The sequence below is a fragment of the Mustela putorius genome, unplaced genomic scaffold (assembly GCF_011764305.1).
Source record: "Mustela putorius furo isolate JIRA1106 unplaced genomic scaffold, ASM1176430v1.1 tig00003909_pilon_pilon_pilon, whole genome shotgun sequence".
In the NCBI taxonomy this organism is placed as follows: Eukaryota; Metazoa; Chordata; class Mammalia; order Carnivora; family Mustelidae; genus Mustela; species Mustela putorius.
In genome coordinates, this window is record NW_025422057.1 from 37,900,853 (window position 1) to 37,922,418 (window position 21,566).

Genomic DNA, 21,566 nt, shown 5'->3' on the forward strand with positions numbered 1-21,566 from the left:
TGACTGGTCACCATGTGGTGTTTACTGGCAAACCAAGAAAATGAAAATGTAGAGTAAGAATCATTTTTGTAGCTTCTGTGCATGTTCTTCATTTCCTTACTTTAGCACATGGTCTCACCAGAACCCTTGGGTTTCTCTGTGGCTGTCTCTACTCTCTCATCCTCCTGGAGAAGACTCCATGGCCCTGAATGACTCAGGCTTTAGTGAAGATAGTTGCCCCTTCCCTAGGAACAAAGCTGAGGCAAGGCCATGCCATTTAGAAGAGACTTTGCCGGAGTCAGGGCTAATTTAAGGAAGACAAATATGAACCACAGCATGGATCTGGGTGATCGGGCCCCAGTTCTAGATGCTAGAGGACCTCTGCATTTAAGCTTCTGTTTTCCTCTAGATAGTGGGCTCTGTCTCTGTGCTTTCCAGCCAGAAGCCCATCTGTGGTCATGGACCCTCCCAAGTCCAGAAAGCGGAGTGAGCTTGGTGAGATGTGGAGGTTCCTTATCTGTCTGCCTTAGAAGAGAGAGGAAGTTCTTAGTTCCTTTCTGATAAATTCTTTCTCCTAATTCCTGACGTCAGGAATGCCTGCAGGGGCCTCCCAACCCCTTTAAGGGAAATCTCAAGTAACCACCTGGACTTTCAGGCCTTCCCTCTAATAACCACATTAAAACTCAATACAATAGGCTCAACATTTATGGCCCAAACACTGGCATCTACAGGCCCTGGGCCACAGCACACAGGACAGAAGAGTAACAAGGCGTGGCCTGGTCAGAACAATATCTGTGTAGCCAAACCAGCAGGTCTCACACTTTATCAGCTTGAGAGGACAAAGGCGGCCACATTTACATTTGTATCCCATAAACACTGGGTTCCCTTACAATGGCACTCTCCCCTCTGCTCCCGCCCTCAGCAGCAAGACTTCCAGTGGTGCTCTGGGACTCTTCTGCAGAGACGTTCCCAGGACTTCCAAATGGGAGCATACCCTTGACTTTGGTGTCAGGCCAGGCTGTCCTCACAGCTTGTCTGCTGTCGGTGTTGGGGACACAGACCTACCCATGGAATGAATTTATCTTAAACCTCCAGCCACTGCTGTTTTCAGTAAATACACAGTAAGGACACTGTGCCTTCTCCTAAGGACCCAAGGGCTGGATCTTTGGTGGGGCAGGCTCACTGTCTTCAGTATCCCCTGATGCTTGGATGCTGGTCCACTTTGGATCAGTCAGTAAGGGGTATCTCAAAGGCAGTATGCCTAAATTCTGAAAGATTATTGTTCTTCTTCTTCTTCTTCTTCTTCTTTTTTTTTAAATCAAAAGACATGTACTTTCCACTTGGGCTCACACGTACTGCCAATGTGTTGTGTCTAGATGGGGACCCATGTAAGCTGGACATTTGACATGGCTCTCGAATGTCCATGCCTTGCTCCTCATTCATGATGTAATTCTCTTATCTTTTCTTTAGTTGGGCATCTTGATCTATCACCCACATTTTTGTATTTTTGAACCTCAGTGAAGGGGGTGAGGGGCTCATTTTCTCAGATCTTTCTCTCTTAGGGCAAGCCTACCCCTGCCCCCATCCCTTTCTAAACCCATGGAAGTACTTAACATCCTAAGGAAAGGATCCTAAGGATAGGATCACAGCCTAATTCCACTGGCAAATCCATGTAAGACTTGACCCACAAGTATGGCCAGAACACTCTGTTCTGAATTGGACTCTTGACCAGGCCATTGCCTCAGTTTCCCCAATGACTAAGATAAAGGACTAGAATCCCATTTTAGGTTTGATTTGCACAGCGAGCATGTCTGGAAGCCAATTCTGCCAGCAGACCATTTGAAGAGGAGAGATGTCTGAGAGCATAGCAATCTCATCAAAGGAAGAGGTAAAAGGCAAAAGTGTGATAGCTTTTTAATAAGTGAGGAAAACCCCTGGAGAAGAGTGATGAGCTCTCCTGGCATATCCTCATGTAGGCAGGTCCTGATGACAACCTGTCACTCTTCTCTGCTTACTAAGCACTCTGACATCAATTCTGACATGGTCTGGTTGTACTTCCCTCCTTTTCTGTGCAGGTCGAATCAAATCCCCCATCATATTCAAGATAGATCCAAAGTGGGATAACCAACTGGGAGTATGTGACTTTGCTTGTGGAAGAAAATTCCTAAGAGGGTGGGCCTTCCCAGAATGGCCTGTGATCCCTTTGCGCATGCTCAGAGACTCGTCCTGGGCCAAGGTGGGGCTTCACCTTCATTGCCTTCTGTATGGGGAGGACGTCAGGTGGTTGTTTGGGTCCTAGCCCTGGAGAGTCTTAGATGTCTTTGGCAGTTCCCATAGTGAAGTGGTTACCTGAAGCTGGAGTGATAGGTCCAGTCTGCTTTCTCTCAAGGTACCGTGGCCACCTCCCCCCCCCTTTTTTTAACCTCTGTTCTCCACAGCTTGTCTGTATCTATTTTAATTTGTTCTGGGGTTTAACTTCAGTCCTTTTAAACCTCCTCTGGGTAATTGTATATTCTGACTGTGAGTCTCTAATAAATAGCATAGGAAATGAGGAGGAATCAAAACAAAAATCTTGATAGAAGCATTTCTTAGTCATCAAATCTTGGAGCATTAGGGAAATACAAATGAGATTTCTTTTCGGACTTTCAACTAGCCAGGGGGTATATTTGAAGACTTCAAAATCTTTTAAAAAATAAATTATGGTCCCCCTCCCCCATGAAGCAGGATTGAGAACATAATGGGCTGAGGAATTTCCAGAGTAGTCACAGGCCCTCTCAGGGGACTTATGGACAGTGGGTTTTAAAAACGTGTCTTTGAAGTAATTTTTCATGGACGTTTTGGTTCCAGCGGGTAGACTGCACATGGGTCAAAATAAGCATTCTAACTTAAAAACAACAAAAAGGAGACGGGACTGAGTTTTGCCCTGAGCTAAAGAGGAGGTCTTGCTCTGGGACAGCAGCAGCTGCGAACACACAGCGGAGCAGAAGTCAGGTCTATCAGGGACTTTCTCAGAGAACTCTCTAGGCTTGACCAGAAAAAAAATATATCCATATCCTCATGCATTTTTCTCTCTTCTCCACAGCCCTCACCCTCTCTTCTTCCAGCCCCGCAAGGCTGTGGCAGGCGAAATGTCAAGAACTCCCATGCAGAATGCAGTGCAAAGAGGGAAAGCCACTTGTCAGACTCTCTTCCTCTGCAGAAAGCTGTGTCCCCGTCATGGGCTGAATAGTGTATTCCAGTTCTCGTGTTAAAGCCCTGTCCCTGGTACCTCAGGATGTGACTGTATTGGGAGAAAGGACATTTAAGGAGGTGATTATGGTTGAATGGGGTCATCAGCGTGGGCCCTGATTCCAGAGGACTGGTGTCCTTTTAAGAAGAGGAACAGCCACCAGGGATGCGAAAGCACAGAGGAAAGGCCAGGTGAGGACAGCACGAGAAGACACTGCCGGCAAGCCAAGGAGTAGCCCTCGGGAGAAACGAAACTTGCGGATGGTTTGATCTCGGATTTCCAGCCTCTAGAACCATGAGGGAAGAATGTCTGGTTAAGGCCCTCCCAGCCTGTGTACTTTGTTGGGGCAGCCCTAGCTGACTGAAATATAAGGCTGCTCTCTCCTCCCGGCCTGGCTGTCTCCTCACACCCAGAGCCACAGGAGGAGCCTGGGATGCAGGGCAACACAAGGAGGAAGGGCAGGGGGCACCTATCCAACACTCCCCTCAGAATCTTTTCTGTCTACAGTGGGTGCCTGGACAAGCCTATCTTTGCCAGGAATATAAAGGCCTCAAGGGGTGCCAGGAACGCTCAGCCTGAGGGGTCCTATGGCTGGGAACAGACTAAGGTTAATTAATATTTGGCCTGTGGATCCAAAGAGAGGGAAATCTTTTGTGTCCACGGGAGGGGGTGTGTAGTAGAAGGAAGAAGCTTAACCCTGAATTCCACCCTGAGACCTGTCACTTTCCTAGTCCACACTCACCTGGCTCCAGGTTCCCTGCATACAGAGCTTAGGTTACTGGTAGGTCAGCCCTTCTCATGCTGAAATGTGATGTGACTCACACAAGTTTTGTGTTAAAATGTAGATCTGATTGAGTAGGTCTATGTGGGGCCCATGAATGTGCATTTCCAACCAGCTCCCAGGAGACACTGATGCTGCTAGGGGTTCACATCTGAATAGCAAGATGGCATCTCCAGGCTCAGTCTAAGCAGCCTCTCGGCCCCTCATCTTATCTTCTGCTTAACAAGCCTGTATAGTTCCTGGTTGGTCCAGATGTTGGGACAGCAGGAGACTGAGGCCAGCAAGAAGAGTATGGTTGAGGCCAGACCCATCAGATCTGGACCAAGAGGCTCCTCACTACTCTGAGACCTCAGATGAGAGCCTTAACCACCTAGAGACTCAGTTTTGTTTTCTGCAAAATGGGTCAGTAGACTTACCTCATGGGGGTTTGTGTGAGTGTTGAGATAACACATATAAAATGCCTAGAACAGGACCAGAAGCATTAGAAGTAAAGTAGTCAACAAATGTTGGGTCCCCTTCTTCTCTTACCTAAACCCAAGAATCTTACAGTCTGTGGGGAAGTCCTGATTTGGTGGAGAAATTTCAAAGAACAATTTATATTTCATAAGATAGAACTAAAATTATTTTTAGTGTTTTGCTAACTTTAGACAGAAAAGGAAAAAATGAATTATCTAGGAGTCAAATGAGGATTTGATGGTCAGAGACTTTTGGGGCAGAGGTTGAGGGTCTTACCCCAGTATAGGACAGGAGATAGGGTATTGGACTGTACTGAGGGGGGTGAGTGGCTAGAACTGAGGCCCCTGCATAAAGTCTAGAGTCTCAAAGAGCTGCCCCTTTCCATTTAGTAGAAACTAACATACTCAAGAATTCTGTAAAAAAATTGCTGTTTAGAAAAGAGGAGAGAGGAAAGTTATCTATGAAAAATTGAAATGCTAGGTCTATGTACACACAGATGTGCAATCCAAATTCGTACTACCAGCCTGGAATGGGAATTCCAAGTAGAGAAATAAAATAAGTGTTCAGGACCATTAAAGTCCTACATATTTAGCAGAGGCAAATGTGAAATTATTGTTGTAGGGAAACTTTTACAACCCAAGGGTCAAGGGAGTCCCACAGAAAAAAACAGCCTCACTGAAGATGAGCTGACAATGAGAATTGAAAACCAACCACCCAAGAAAACGAACCACAATGAGACAGAGTCCACAGATGAAATAGAACTAGCACCTTCAAAAGTGAAAACAGTACATTCATCTGAAAAGAACAATGGTATAAGCATATTTCAAAGTATTGGAGAGCTAAAAGAATGAATGAAAATCACAATAAAAAGATTAGTCAGTGTGGAAAGTGAAAAACATTGTCCTTGAACATAAGGACCAGTGGGCAGGATAAGACACAGATTACGTACACAGCTGAAGAAATAGTAAATTGGAAGGCAGTTCTGAGGAAATTAAATAGAACACAGCACAGGAAGGAAAAGATATAGAAAGATCAGCTAAGAGACGTGGGGAGGGGGACTGAACAGATTCCTTGAAATGCAAGTTTTAGGAGAAAATACAGTACATGAAGTACCAGCAATACTTGAAAGATAATGGCTGAGAATCTTTCAGATTTCAAGAAAAATGCACATTTTCATTTATAGGAAGCACAGGAGTTCTGTGAAGAATGTATAAACACAGAACCATACTAGATTAATTAAGACTAGAAAATATGAAAGAGATAGAAATTCTCCCCTCAAAGATAATATACTGATGATAGATTCTTTACTGCAACAATTAATGCCAAAACAAGAGAATAATGACATTTTCAGGAAAGCAGGGCCTATGGAAGTTTCTCTCTTAGAAAGTTATCGATAAGTTCACTACTAAAAGACAGGCTATAATAACGTGGATATTAAACTCAAGCTAGGAGTTGCCAGGAATAATAGAGACTAAAAAAAGGATGGTAAAAATATTGGGAAATCTGAAAGATCTTTGACTGGAAAAAAAAAATAAAACTTTTGTAAGGCTTAAGGACAAGCACAACTAAAATACTAAAAACATACAGTAACATGGTAGGTGAAGAGTAGAATCAGAAATGATGTGTTTCAGTATCATCTTGTTCAAGAGGTAAGTAAAAGTAGTGACTAATTTTATATTAATTAACTTAAGTATATAAAATAAAATTTTGAGAGTGACTACAAACATGGAAATAGAATGCAAACTTCAAAACCATTAGAAGGAAAAACAAGAAAACTTAATCCATTTGACAGAAGATAGGAATAAGAAGTAAGGAAACAGTGAATAAAAGAACCTGGTAAAGAGGGGCGCCTGGGTGGCTCAGTTGGTTAGGTGTCTGACTTCGGCTCAGGTAGTGATCTCAGGGTCCTGGGATCGAGCACCGCATCAGGCTCTCTACTCAGCGGGGAGCCTGCTTCCCTCTCTCTCTCTGCCTGCCTCTCTGCCTACTTGTGATCTCTGTCTGTCAAATAAATAAATAAATAAATAAAATCTCAAAAAAAAAAAAAAAAAGAGCCTGGTAAAGAAAAAACACCGATTAAGGTGGTAACAATATGTGGTAACAATATGTGCAAACAGGAGTAATTGCAATATAAACTCTATAATTTGCATTATAAATTGAGGGATTTTTATGTTTGATTGTAACAAAGAAATAAAACAAGACTTAACCCTAAACTTCCATCTAGAACAAAATGGTAAATGGCATTTGTCTTTCTCTGACTTATTTCACTTGGTATTATACCCTCTAGGTCCATCTATGTTGTTACAAATGGCAAGATTTTATTCTTTTTTATGGCTGAGTAATATTTCCAAGTAATATTCATTTTTATGTGTGTGTGTATATATATCACATCTTCTTTATCCATTTATCTGTTGTCACTGAGGTTGCTTCCATATCTTGGCTATTGTATATACTGCTGTAATAAACATAGGTGTGCATATATCTTTTCAGATTAGTGTTTTCATTTTCTTTGGGTAAACTGCCAGTAGTGGAATTATTGGATCATGTGGTAGTTCTATTTTTAATTTTTTGAGGAACCTCCATACTGTTTTCCAGACTGGCTGCACCAGTTTGCATTCCACCAATAGTACATGAGGGTCACCAACATTTGTTATTTCTTGTGTTTTTGCTTTTAGCCATTCTGGAAGGTCTATAGTGATATCTTATTATGGTTTTGATTACATTTCCCTGATGATAAGTGATGTTGAACATCTTTTCATGTGTCTCTTGGCCATCTGGGTGTCTTCTTTGGAAAAATGTCTATTTAGGTCCTTTGCCCATTTTTAATTGGATTATTTGCTTTTTTGGTGTTGAGTTGTAAAAATTCTTTATATATTTTACATATTAACTCCTTATTGGATATGTCATTTGCAAATACCTTTTCCCATTTTGTAGATGCCCTGTTTGTTTTGTTAATGATTTCCTTCATTGTGCAAAAGCTTTTTATTTAGGTATAGTGTCAATAGTTTAATTTTGCTTTTATTTCCTTTGGCAGAGGAGACATATCTAGAAAAATATTTCTATGGTTGATGCCTATGTTTTATTCTAGAAATTTCATTTCAGGCTCTCACATTTAGGTCTTTAATTCATTTCAGTTTGTTTTTGATTTCCCTCATGTGGAATTTAAGAAACAAAGCAAATGCACAAAGGAAAAAAGGAGACAGACAAAAGACAGATTCTTAAATCTGGAGGAGAAACTGGTAGTTGCCAGAGAGGGTGGGGGATGAGGGAATTAGATAAAGGGGTTTAAGAGCACACTTGTCTTGATGCGCAACAAGGAATGTATAGAATTATTGAATTATTATATTGCACACCTGAAACCAATATAACACCTTAAGGTAATTAGCTTGAATAAAAAAATAAAGTGGCAAAGAAAAAAATTAAAAGAAAAAGATGGAAAAATATACCATGGAAATACTAACCAACAAAAAGTGATCATAGCAATATTAATATTAAATAAAAGGTAAAGCATTTTAGAAATTAAGCCATTTATTACTTAATAATAAAATCTGTAGTTTTTCAGCAAGATATAATTCTTCTCAGTTTGAATATCAATAACACCATAGTCTCAACATCTGTAAGTGGAAACTCATACAATTATAATCAGAAAAAATAAATTTACAGCCACAGGGAGAGAAACTAATGAGTCAACCAGCAAAGCAATAGTAAGGATAAAGAAGATCAAAAAAGTTTTTAATAAGTTTGATCTAGTAGATATTTATATAAACTCAGCATCTAACAATGAAAGAATACATGTCATTTTTAAAAATTGTGAGCGTGTTTTTTCTTTTTGAAAATCTAGTTTTATTTATTTTTTTGAAGATTTTTATTTATTTATTTGACAGAGATTACAAGTCGGCAGAGAGGCAGGCAGAGAGAGAGGGCCTGATACGGGGCTCTATCCCAGGACCCTGAGATCATAACCTGAGCCAAAAGCAGAGGCTTTAACCCACTGAGCCACCCAGGTGCCCTGAAAATCTAGTTTCAAAGTCATCATTTATAAGTGCCATTAATTACAGTAGGAGCAATTATAACTCAGCCTATCCTGGGAGTAAAGTCTGTCCACTTATTTGGGGGAAAGGATGTAGACCACAGCACATGTGAGGGGACCTTCATAAATGAGATAAATATATGAGTTAAGACAACAAGAGTTACATAGTCAGAGTCAAAATCATCTGGGTTTGAATCATAGGGTCACTGTTTATTAGCTCTGTCACTTTGGGCAAGTCACTTAGACTTTCTGAGCCTCATCTTTTCTCATCTGGGTAATGGGTCTAATAACAGCACCCAAAACCAAAACTTAGTGCTGCAGTGAGGCTCAAATAAGATACTGTATTTTAAGTATCTTAGTGTCATGACTAAGTTTCATGACTGTCTGCTCCTGTGTGTAATAAATTAGCTGTTTTCATATTTATTGTTGTTACTCTAATGTCTTTTACTTTTGCCCAAATCATTGAATATGTTATATTATTATATACTGAAAGATACTGTTTTCTGTTTATCAACTGTCTTCTTTCAAGAACTTGGACTCTGAGTTAAATATTTGTGTCCTGAACATCTTTTTGTTTTGAGGTATTTCTTTATGTGTTACGGCAAAATTAGTGTACCATTATTTACATAAGAGAAGTGAAGATCCTCAGAAAAAAGGTAGATTCTGTTATTTTGGAGGGACTATGTTAGCAAAACAATGACTCTTCAAAAATTCATAATAAGGACTCTGCACATGGGCAAGCAGATGTTGAAATTGTTACAGAGGCCAAGTAACCATGAAGTGTTTTTAATCATAACTCAGAGTTTGGAGACACTTCCATCTTATCCACAGCATCACAAACACAACACTGCAGGGCAATTAGAACTAAGGGAAGAATTTTTTGGAAAAGTTTCTTCCCATCTTAACACCAAAGTCCTCGCGCAAAACCTGGCTTTGAGACCTATGTCCTCCAGATGGATAAAAATTCATTCGATACCAACTGTGGAGATTGCTTCTGAAATGTATCCATTTTGCCTTTCAGGAGCCAGAGTAACAGTGACCTGATGTTTTCATTCCAATGCTGCTGGGATCTCAGTCTGGAAGCATATCCTGGTGGGACAGATTTTCCCGGAGTCCCCACATTCACTAGCATGAAGCTGTGGGGTTCTTGCCAGGACTGAGAGTTGAGTAGAAGGCCTGGACCAGAAGGAAAGGGACCTGTCTGTGCCCCTGGGGGGGCTGGTGTCCAAATGTCTGTTATCAGTATAAATAAGGTTTCATTCAGAACGGTCCTGTGCCAAATGTCTTAAACGCGAGGAGGGGTGGTGAGCAAGGCAGGGATCTCTGCTACCTTAGAGTTTGGAAAGCATTTCAGGGCTTAAGGCAGGGGGCAGTACCACCTGGGCCTCCCCTGTGGGCCTCTAGCTCTCTTCAAAGATGTGCATTCCCCACTCCTGGAGTCCTTTAACCATTGGTTAGTTTCTGGTTCCGAAGGGTGCCACTTCTCAAAATTTCCTTTGTAAAATCTGGTGGTGGTGTTTCTGTTTGCAATCTCATACCCTTTGTTAATTTCAAAAATTTCAACCGTGACATCCTGTTACATGTGAATTGGGGCAATAGTTTTCCAGTTTTTTTTCTTTCTTTCCTTTTTTTTAGATTTTATTTATTTATTTGACAGGGATCACAAATAGAGAGAGAGAGAAGGGGGAAGCAGACTCCCCGCTGAGCAGAGAGCCCAAGGTGGGGCTCAATTTCAGGACCCTGAGATCATGACCTGAGTCAAAAGCAGAGGCTTAACCCCACTGAGCCACCCAGGCGCCCCACCAATTTTTGCTTTTATTAAACTGATAGAAATGTCTAATCAGAAAAGTATGGAAATACTGGTCTAATCTTTTTGCTGCTTAGCTGAGTCATCCATTCTAGGAGAATTCTGGCCTTACTAACCCTAAGTTTCCTTGCCTCACAAATTGCAGTAGAAAAGCAGAGTTTCAGGTTTTGAGGCAAAATCCATCATTTGGCAGCCTGGCTTCCAATAGAAAGTTCCAAATAATTCTCCTTCCAGACTCAGACATTCCAGGTCCTGTCACAGCTTAAAACGTGCCTTTTCTGTTTGGTCAGTCTGAGTTAAATTACTCTGGGCATTTTTGAATTTCATGAACAGGAAAAAAATAAACTTTTTCAACTTGAAAAATAAATGGAAGCCATTCTTTTTGGCGGCAGATAACTCCAAAAGATGTGACCTTTCAGAGTTCATACTGCCCAAGTGGGTTGTTTCCTTGGAGGACTAGAATCTGCATGAGTTCAATCAAGTTATGTCAGGGAGAAAATGTTAAGTGATGGAGGAAGAAAAAATATTTGTAAGACAAGTAAACTTTGGAGACAATTATTCTCCTCGATTTCCTGTAACTTGCTCTATGCCCGAGTTTCAATGTTGTTCAGAATGTTTTATGTCATTTTAATAACCAAAGTAGTTTCGCAGAATAAATATAATGATTTGATTTAGAAACAGTGATTATGGTGGCTGGAAAAATAAGTTTCTTTAGAAAATGGGATAATTTTATAGTTGCTGGGGAAGACGGATTTGTGTCGAATATTGTGTAAATAAATCCAAATGGCACTTTTCCCCTGGGTGGATTTTTTTGGTAATCAACCTACCAGCTTCTGGAAATGGACCATTATGCAGATTTATAAAATACAACTAGATCTTTTCACCTTGGGATGTTTATCATTCTTTTCCTTGGAAATAGAATCCTGAAACGAAAATCTCAGTGGCAATGCTCCATGAAGAGTAAGGCCATAAATGCTTCACTTGGCAAAAGAGAATTAAAAAAAGCTGAGAGCTACTCAGAGAAATATTAACTCAATTTTGCGGCTGAGATATTAGGGATTCTCTAAAGGACTATATTTTACTGATCCTTTATTATAGTGTTGCTACGGGCATTCAGACTTTTATTGCTCTTTCTGGGCTCATTGTTGAGCGTAGGGGTTTTCATGAGGAGCAAAGATTGCTGCTTCTCTGCCTCTGATGGGCACTTCCCTCCCCTGGGTGAAACAGACAAGCACACTGGTAGCCAAGGCACAGAGGTGAGGCACGTCGTGGACCCCAAAGGGGCTACTACTGGCCAAAATTTTAAAAAGTCATCTTGGAAGCTTACAAAACACCCTCACATTCTCCAAATATTTATTGAGTGCCTGCTATAAGCTAGTCCCTCTACATTCATCATTTCATTTTAATTTGGAATGTTTCACCCAACATCGTAAAGTGAAACTCCACAAAGATTAATACCAAAAATGGTTTCATGATAGCTCTTATCTTTGCTGGCACCATGCATGAGAAATCCACACAAAGCAAGAGGTCAGATGTCAAAGGTCCAGGAGACACCAAGAAAAACACGGGGCGGGGAGGGGGAAGAAGAAAAGAAAAAAAAACCTAAGAGGAACAATTTTGAAAAACAAACAAAATAAGCCCAAAGCGTAGCACAGGACCCTTGGGCCCAAGAAACTGTTTTGCAACTTAAAGGAAAAGCAAAGCAGAGCATCTTGAGAAAACCCCACATTTCTGAGGCTGAACCACAGCTGGAACGCAGGGAACAACTTTCAACCCCTGCAAAGGCTGCAACAGGGGACCAGGGTTCTGTCCTCAAGGGCCAGGTGAGAAGACCCTAGGCTCCACAACCGGTGATATGGAGAGCCCTCTAGGGAAGCCAGGAGAACACCAGAGACTCCATCTGCTATCATCAGAAAAGCAAGAACAAAACTAGAAACCAGACCCCCAAACAAAAGTTTTAACTCAACAAGTCAAGGTTGAGGTTGACTCAACCTTGAGGTTGAGGTTGATCCAGGATAGTCCTGGGCAAACACAGCTGTAGGGATTAGCTGAGCACCTAGAATGAAGGGAAACGCTGTCTGATGCCACTTGGAACCCACTTGGGCCACCACTATCCTCTGGGAGCTTCTGTTTTTGTTATTATGTTTGTTCACTATTCAAGAGCGTTACCTTATGTGCATTCCTGAATACTATACATTTTGACACTTGACTCTGTTAATGTTTTAATATCTCTTTCCCAGCTTCCTGTCCCCCAGAACTTGATCAGCCTTGAAGTTCCTTGTCTCAAACCAAAAAAGAAGAGTGACGAACTGTGCTTTGCGACTTTTTTTTTTTTGGTCACTGTCACTCCCCCCCACCCCAATATGGCTGTAACTATAATGAGGGAGCCCATGGCTGGCTGGATTTGTTGGTATTACTGTTAATCTAGAAACTCTGAAGGAAGCTGAACTTGAAGTTCAACTTGAAGTTGCCCGCTCCAACTTTTATTCAAGTGTCTATAAATTCCTTAGTGATGAACTGAAATCTTCCCAGGCTCTGCATTACTGCAAATCCTTCCCCAGCCTCCCCAGCCTCCCCCTGTTTAGCACAGGGACTCCATGCCGCCCACACCCGGTGCCGGGGGCTCCCGGGACGAAATGAAATCGGGGCCCAGAGGCGGACAAACCCTGTGGAGGCACTGCCCCTGGGGAGTAATAATTTCACCCCCTGTTCCTATCATCTCAGATACACAGACCATCTGATTTAGACCCTAAATTCACGCCAGTCAGCCCAGCAGAACCCTCTGCTTCACAGCGGAGGAAACAAAATCCCCCCTCCATCCCCGCGCGTTTGTCTGTTCAGAAAAAGGGCAAACGTAATTTTGGCTCATCTGCGGATTCAGCTGTCTCGGGGTCCTCTGCCCACAAGGTTCCTGCTCCCGCATGCCTCCCTGCTTCAGGCCCTTCGGGTCTTTACTGAAATGCCCCCTTCTCAGGGAGCTCTTCCTCGGAGACCTCCAAAACTCCACACGTGCTCCCACCCTGAACTCCCCTTATCCCTCTTCACTGCTTTAATTGTCCCTTTAGTACTTGTTACTATGCAATTTGCAGTGAAAATCTTTGACCTATGCATCTTTTTCATTGTTTAATTCCCCCCCCCACCCCCACCCCACTCCCCACACGGTAGGGTTCTGGTTAATGGGTAACAATGTACAAGAAATGTCTGGGCAAGGCAGGGTGGGGTGGGGGCTCGAATGCATACCCTTTGCTCGAGGCAAGAGTCTCCCCCCCCCCCCACCCAGTCTCCCTGCTCTGTCCCCAAGGCCCGTTGCAAGGTTGGTTGGTTAACAACAGGCTTGCAAAAATCCTGAGTATTTCACAATGTGCTCTTGTAGACTGGTTTGAGCGAGCTCCAACACGCCAATGGCTCTTCTCACCCTGGGAAATCCCATGAGGGTGTCCCATGAGGGCAGTGGTTTGTGTGTGCTTGGTTAATTGCTGTAACCTCAACGCTCTCAGTAGGGCTTGGCGCATAGCAGAAGCTCCATAAACAACTGTTGAATGAGTGTAAATGCCTTATTTTATCATCGGGATCACTGTATTTAAAAAACAATGTATTCTGTCATTTTTGCTTAAGCTTACGATAAGAACTATGTTTATGCCATTGCATGTTATTTTATACTATTTTAATGGTGTTATGCTTGATATTTAGAGTGTAATTGACCATACTACTGTTTGAAATTCAGGTAAATTTAATCTCATTTAAAAAATAGCATTATTACAAATATCCTTGAAGATAAATACATATTCAGATTAACTAAGTGGAAGGTAGCAGTGTATTGTTTAAGGTTAATAAAATTATACTGTAAGTAGTAATATGGGAAATAAGTTTGTGAGGATTTCAAATGCTGTTCTGAAACTAACATGATGTAAGAATATTTGATATTTGAACATATTTTTAAAAAATATAATATGAACCAGAAGAACAGACAAGGAATCCAAACAGTAACTCTCTTTAAATACAATTTTAAAATATAGAATAACCATCACGGATGATGAAGAATGTATATTTAAAAAAAGTGACTTGGGGTAAGTTGTTACAATATGGAGTAAAAGTCTTTGGATTCATACTTCATATCATACAGTAAAATAAAGTCAATTTGGATAAAATAATAAAAAATAGAATAAAATTACAAAACGCATTTTAAGACTATAGGAATGAGAATTTTCAATGATTAAAGTAATTTAAAAAACTATAAAGAAGTCATCTCTTTAAAAATTTTTAAAGTATAAGGAATTAAAGGTTCTTTTCCACAAACACTAACAAAGTTAAAATTTTTAAAAAGTGACAAGTATGACAGACAAAATCTCTCTTTTTTAAAGATTTTATTGATTCATTTGAGAGAGATAGAGAAAGAGAGACAGAGAACACAGCAGAGGGAGAGGCAGAGGAAGAGGGAGAAGAGAAAGAGGGAGAAGCAGACTCCCTGCTGAGCCGGACCCTGAGATCCTGACCTGAGCTGAAGGCAAACACTTAACCATCTGAGCCACCTAGGCGCCCCAACATACAAAATCTCTTAAAATCTTCTCCAAATCTGTAGAAACTTTAAGAAGTCATAAATAGATAAAAGATTAAAAATATAATAAAAAGTCTCATTTAAGGCAAGGTGCAAATGGTGAACACACATTAAAAAAAATAAAAACCAAACTCAACCTGTTGATTACTTAAAGCGACACAGAGCAGAATTTTATTAGAAGAGAGTGTATGTTTAGTTTAAGGCTCGTTTCATTTATTGCACTGCCTGGATTGGTTCTGTTTGGGTTCTCCCATATTTATTGAACGGATGGTAGATTGATCCCAATGTGGATCTCAGTTCATCCATTCCCCATCCAGTAATGGAGATGCCAAAGGAAATACCAGAAGCTTGCCAAGGTAACTGACAGAGCTGAGCTGATATGTAATTGTATTGTCCTGAGAGATACTAGAATAACATTTTCTTGTTCTTTCTAAAGAAAAGCAAAGCCTCAAAGAGTCAACAAGCCAGAAGCAAAGGCGCTTGGAGTCCAAGTGCACTCCTTTGTTGTTGCTTCATTTTTGGTCCCTTCATGAAGTGTAAATGCAGGTGTACGTGCATCTATGTACTTCCTGCACACCGTGACCCCACTGGTGCAATTTTATTATTAAAACACTTCTCACTAGGAATGTATCCAACTTCAGTGGGGGCTCTAAGGCATTGAATCATGGACTGCCAGGTGGTAGGAAGAGACGGCAGGTGTGTCTGATCCAAACCTTTGTGGAAGCCCTGTCTGCCTACCTACTAGGCGAGGCACCCAAGCGAGTTCCTGGGAAATTCTGTTTCCATGTCATGTCCATGGCCTTCAAAAAGATGTAGTTATAATGGTTCTGAGACCAGCGGGTGAGAGTCAAAGTATTCAGGGATGAAAGGATCATAAATAGTTATTGTAAGAGTTAGCTGTGATTTCTGAGAAGGGGAACATAGGGTGAATTTTATGTTCCTTCTGGCATTCTGCATGGTGGCCCTTTCTAAACAGGGACACAGGCTTCCTTATTGGGGAAGAAATAAATATTGGTGTATGGAAGAGAACATAGACTTGCAGTTGGTCAGGCCAGGACTGAAAAAATGACTGTACAGGTGCCTGGAGAAGTCATTTCACTTCCAGGACCCCAGCCTCCCGATTTTCAGGTGTGGGGACTGGGGAGAAAGGCACACATCACATGAAAAGTGAGGTAACTCAGGCGCTGGGAGATGAAGGGACTATCCTAAGGTCACAGAAACTGAAAATCAGAGCGAGGAACCAACTGTTAGTCTTCTGATTTCTAGTCTAATCCTACAGACAAGTCACAGGCCAAGGCAATGTGCGCATTACTGCTTTTTGGCTGGCTGGACCATTCCTGGGCTGTATTTGGGCTGACACAGTCTAAAATTCCCCTGAGTACTTCTTCCAGAATGGGATTTGAAAAATCATAACATCCCAGATACAGGCAAAGGCGGAGAGCCCCCAGTCTTGCAACCAGTTCTAGAGAAGTCCAGTGACCGAGTTTTCTGAATCTCTGTGACACATATGTAAAATAGATGTGATAATATTGCATTCACAGCATTTGATGAATGCAGACCTGAGGCACATGGGAGCAGCGGCACCCATCATACCTGTCCTTCTCTACTCTGGATCGAGGCTACTGAACCACCACCCATCACCACTCCAAGCCCCCAAGATTCAGGGGTGGACGTTCTGGATCCTTTGTTTAATCTGCCAAACGAAGCCCAGGATCACTACTTAGGCAGCTGACATGAATGTGGGTAAGAGAGCACTTTTATAGCAGTTCTTAACCTGGATGCTCTTTGGCACAGAAACAGAAGACAGTTTGCCAAGGTTATCAGTCTGCCGGGACCCCAGCCCTTCAGAGTGGAGGTTCCCAGACCCTATGGGGGCAGCCTCCTCCACACCCGACATGTGCGGAAGCAGGAACAGCATGCTGAGTGCCCGCAGAAACCCAGAGAGAAAGTGGAAATAGTCCAGTTTCCCTAAAGAGAGTTAAGAGGTGAAGGTGGAAAGACATTAGTTGTCACATTCCAGGATCTGCCTGGAAAGGTCTGTGCAGGGTCTCCCAGGTCAGTGTCTGCTGTCTGTTCTGAGACCTAAAGAGATGAGAGGCCCGCAAGTGCCCATTTGTCCGATCAATGCATTTACTGAGCATGAGTGCTGTGCCCGATGCTGTCCTGGGCCCCGGAAGAGCAGTGATGGGTAAGATAGACTTGGTCCCTTCTCTCAAGAGCCTGACACCCTGTGACTCTGTACCCATCTTCACAATGTTTTGGGTGCACAGACAAGAATTCTAGACCTATTAAACAAACCTAGAGATATAGAATCTTCTAGAAGGAGACTGAGGGGCAAGACTAGCCTTGGCCTGAGGACTCTATTTAAAGTGACCTAGTTTTCAATATTCTCTCTCTCTCTCTCTTTTTAACTATATCTGCTTTTATTTTTTCTTTATTTTAAAATTTTATTTAAAATCAATTAATGTCCAGTGTATTATTAGTTTCGGAGGTACAGTTTAGTGATTCATCAGTTACGGACAACACCCAGTGCTCATTCCATCACATGCCCTCCTTAATGCCCGTCACCCAGTCAACCCATTCCCTCACCCCCCTCCCCTCCAGCAGCCCTCAGTTTGTTCCCTGGAGTTAAGACTCTCTTACAGGTTTCTGTATTCTTTCCTCCCTCCTGTCAGACCCACAAAGATAAGGGGAAACCTTCCAGTAGGGAGCATCAGTTCAGGGGTGCAGAGAAGTTTCACGGACAGAGCTTGGGGACCAAAGGACCGTGGTTGGTCATGTATTCAGTCCCACCCAGCCCCGTGGACACTTGCGGGTCTGTAGCACTCCCACCCCGCCAGTCAGGGCGGAGAGGGGGGACACCCGCTGCCGGATGGCTCCTCTCGTCCCAGAGCTCAGAGCGGCCCCCGCGTGGCCTCTGCTCCCCACTCTCGTCCTCCTCTCCGTGCCTGGGATGGCTTTGGCCCAACTCCGTCCATCCAGGCTCTTCCTAAAGCCCTTGGTGGGTCTTCAAAGAGAGAAATGAAGGAAACGCACGAGAAACAAAACATCGGCCCACGCGGAGGCGTGTCCACATTTGGGGGACTTCACGGCAGCCAAGGAAGGGGCGTTTGGGCCGGTGTTTGTCTGCTATTCGCTCCCGACGACTCAGAGTGTGTCTGTTTTGTCGGGAGGCCTCAGCCTCAGGGAGGCCCCCGGGCATGCGGGGCTGTTGCTGCACCCGACTTTGTCCGGCTGTTCGCTGCTAAGTTTTCCGGGTTTACATACATGTTCTCCATGACTGCCTGCACGCTCCCAAGGCACACGTTGTTCCTCTTGTTGTCAGGTGAGGGAACCAGGTCCAACAGAAGGACCACGGGGCCCAGTGACATATCTGGTAAGAGACAGAAGTAGGTCCTAGGCCCAGTCACCTGCCTCTCTTCCCCAGGATGTCCTTGGGCGTCTAAGTGTGACTTCCCCTCCCCAGGCCCAGAATCCAACTCTGGAAAGAAGAGCAAAGCACTCTGGTAATTTAGCAAATCCTCTGAGAAAAACGGCCTTCGGTTTGGACCTTCTGCCTGGATCCCAGTTTGAACCCTTACCCCAGGCCGAAGGCGCTGAGCTTGTGCCTGTCCTGTGGGTTGCCTGTGGCTCTGAGCCTCTCAGGGCCTGGGTGGCTGCTGCGTCCCGCTGTCTGTCACCAAGGGAGCTGGTGACCTGCTGGTGAGCCCACTGTGTGTTGGGCCGGCTGCCAGGTGCTCGTTCTGCACGGGATTGTGCCACGTCCCCATTTTCCTGGAATTCAAGGAGTGAGAATCAAACCAACTCCTTATTCACTCCTCAATTATTTCCAGCTTCATTTTTCAGGTTCTCCCCATGGCATTGTTTTCCCAGGAACTATGAAGCAATGAAACTATTAGCAAATTCAAACACAGTCCACGGACTGTTTATCAAGAAAACAAGCAGAGAGAAAAGATCCTGCAAATATGGCCAGTGAATATTTCAGTGTGGGGAGGAGGGGGAGGGAATGGCCATGGGGAGGGTCGGGTTTCCCCCTGAAATGCTGATCCACTGGCCGGGGGACTAGGGTGCAACTTGCTTTGGCGCATACACACGCGCACAGTGTGAGATCATCCGTATCCTGCTGTCTTTGTAGGACTTTCCTAAGAGCTAGAAAGATTCTGATTTCCTTTTAGATAATTTATGAAGTACTTTTAAACACACCCACTCCCTTGGGGGAATGATTTTCAAGCAACCACTGAACTCTTGTTGATGGATTTTTTGGATATTAGGGATATTAGTTCAGCATGATTTAATTTGTGGATTGGGTTGAGGAAATCAAGAACGGAGGCTCCGCTTGATTCAGGAGACAGACAGACATACTCGGGCTGAGGGATGCCAGCGTTCGGGTCCTTGCCCCTAGGCCTTCCCCAGGCCCACCTCGCCAGGTGGACACAGACCTGGTGGGTCTTCCTTGAGAGGTGGTCCTTTTATGTCTGGTGCTTCCCCAACTCCCCTTCCCCCTGGTGTTTGCTCCCCTGAGCGTCTCACTCCCCATTTCAAACCCAGGTGTCCCGGATCTCGGAGGCCTGTGTTCCATTACATCTCCCCTAGGAGTCACCTGCGGAGAACAGGGGAGCTCAAGGACCAAGCTGGGTCAGGCCATCACGCCAAGGCCTGCTTTTTGCCCCACCTCGTGGCCATCCACCCTGGGATCCTAGGGGTGGCTGGCCTGGCCACTTGGAGCCTGCAAGGGGCTGCAGGGGGAGGGGCTTTTCCCCATCAGCTCATCCAGCTGTGTCCAGCCCTTAATGGTCCTGCTTTGGGTCCACAGCTCACAGGCCACAGCGGAATAAAGATATGAGGAGATGCTGGGGAGTTTTTACCACCCTCAGCTAGGAGAGAGCAAAGGGCTCCCGCAAGGCAGAAAAGAGAAAAGAGAGGGCAGGCTCAGAAGTGTGATTAAGAGGCTTCTGGTCTCACCCACCATCTGCAGTCATTCCCAGCTGGGCCCCCAGTGGCTGGGTGGGCCACATTGGCACCTGGAGACTATGGAAACACAGGTTTCCTCTTTGCCTCTCCTCAGGCTGGCGGCTCCAAGGAGTGAGACGCCTAGGCTTCCATTAGAGGCGGGTCCAGATGGCCCACGCATCGTTCCCAGCCCCTCAGGCTATACACAGCTTTAGCTGCCCCTTTTCCTCATTGGGGAGAGTGAAAACATAGGCTTGGAAAGTCTCTTGAGCTTTCTAATTGGGCCACCAGCTGATCTGCCCAGTCTTTTCTTTTTTAACCAACTTGACCTTCTAACATGAATGGGGAAATGCCTATGTGCTTAAGCTTGTATTTTCCATAGTTATACAGCAAAATCCCATTTTTATAAGCATAGTTTAGCTCACAGCATAATGAGGCACCATTCAGCCATCCAAAAAACCCAGTCAGGCCTCCTTCCAGCTTCCAGGATGCAGGACGGACGAGAGGGACCGCCCAGAGAGGGAGTCACTGTCTCCATCCCGCACGGGAAGGTGTGTGTGGGGGAAGGTTCATACCTTTGAGGACCTTCTATTGAGTGAAATAAGCCAGTTACAAAAGGGTAAATACTGTGTGATTTCACTGATACGAGGTATTTAGAGCAGTTAAAATCACAGAGATAGAAAATGAAATGGTGGTTGCCAGGGACTGGGGTGGGGGGTTATGGGGAACCGGTGTTTAAGGACAGGGTGCAAGATTCTGGTGTAAAATTGAGGGCAAGCGTCCTAGGACAGGAAGCTGAGGCTGGTTAGATTGTTGGATGTCTTTGCCTTTGCAGGAGCTGCAGATCATTCCACACCTGTATCACTTACGCCTTGCGTTTCTCCTGTGTTCGTTCTGTGCTTTGTCATTCAGCAGGCTTCCCCTGGGGACAGTTTTGGGGCCAGCACTGGGCTAGGGAAATGCCTGGGTCCCAGGCCATATGTCCAGATAGACATGCCCTCACCCCATTAGAGGTTGTAAGCATTCTGACTGTGAGCTTTTAATCTGTTCGGGGAAGATAAATAGGAATTTGCTAGATGAGCTGAAGAGCAGAACGCGGGTGCCCAAATCCTTCCGTAAGAGGAGAGCTGAGGTTGAAAAGTGTGGCTACTTCATGGGCACCCCAGCCCCCACTCTGTGGGGTAGCCTGGCTGAGCCCCCAGCAGAGTCCTGGGCACCTCCACACACCGGGGGCCAATTAGGAGACAGCACCCAGAAATCTCCCAGGTACACACTGAGGGAGGGGCACACTGGAAGTCAGTAACACATGTTTAGCATAAAACCTTACTAATTCACTGCTAACAATAACTTAGTTCAGCTATTTGGAGCCAGAAATGCCCCAGGCGAGCTCTCCGTTGGAACTGGCATCCGCTCAAGTGGAAGAATTGCTTCTTTGAGAAAAGAAAAGGAACGTGAAGTAAGCACGGGAGGCAGGCAGAGCTGCACGGCTGGCCTCCTCTTCCCGGCTGTCGTCCCAGGATTACCCGGGCCCTACTGTCTTGCCGGCTTGTGGGCTGAGCTGGGCCAAAGGAGAGCTGTGTAGCCACCGCGAGCCAAAATAGGAAGCACACATTTTCTATAGCAGCAGGCAACAGTGTTTTTGTTGGTTTTTGTCAAACAAACCTTAAACCCTTCGGCTTTTGAAAGCTAACATTTATTTGTGTTCTGTGTGAACCTCGCCTTCCCCGTGCCCAGAGGCCAGCTCCAGAAATCCGAAAGCCCAGGTCGCCTTTTGGCAGA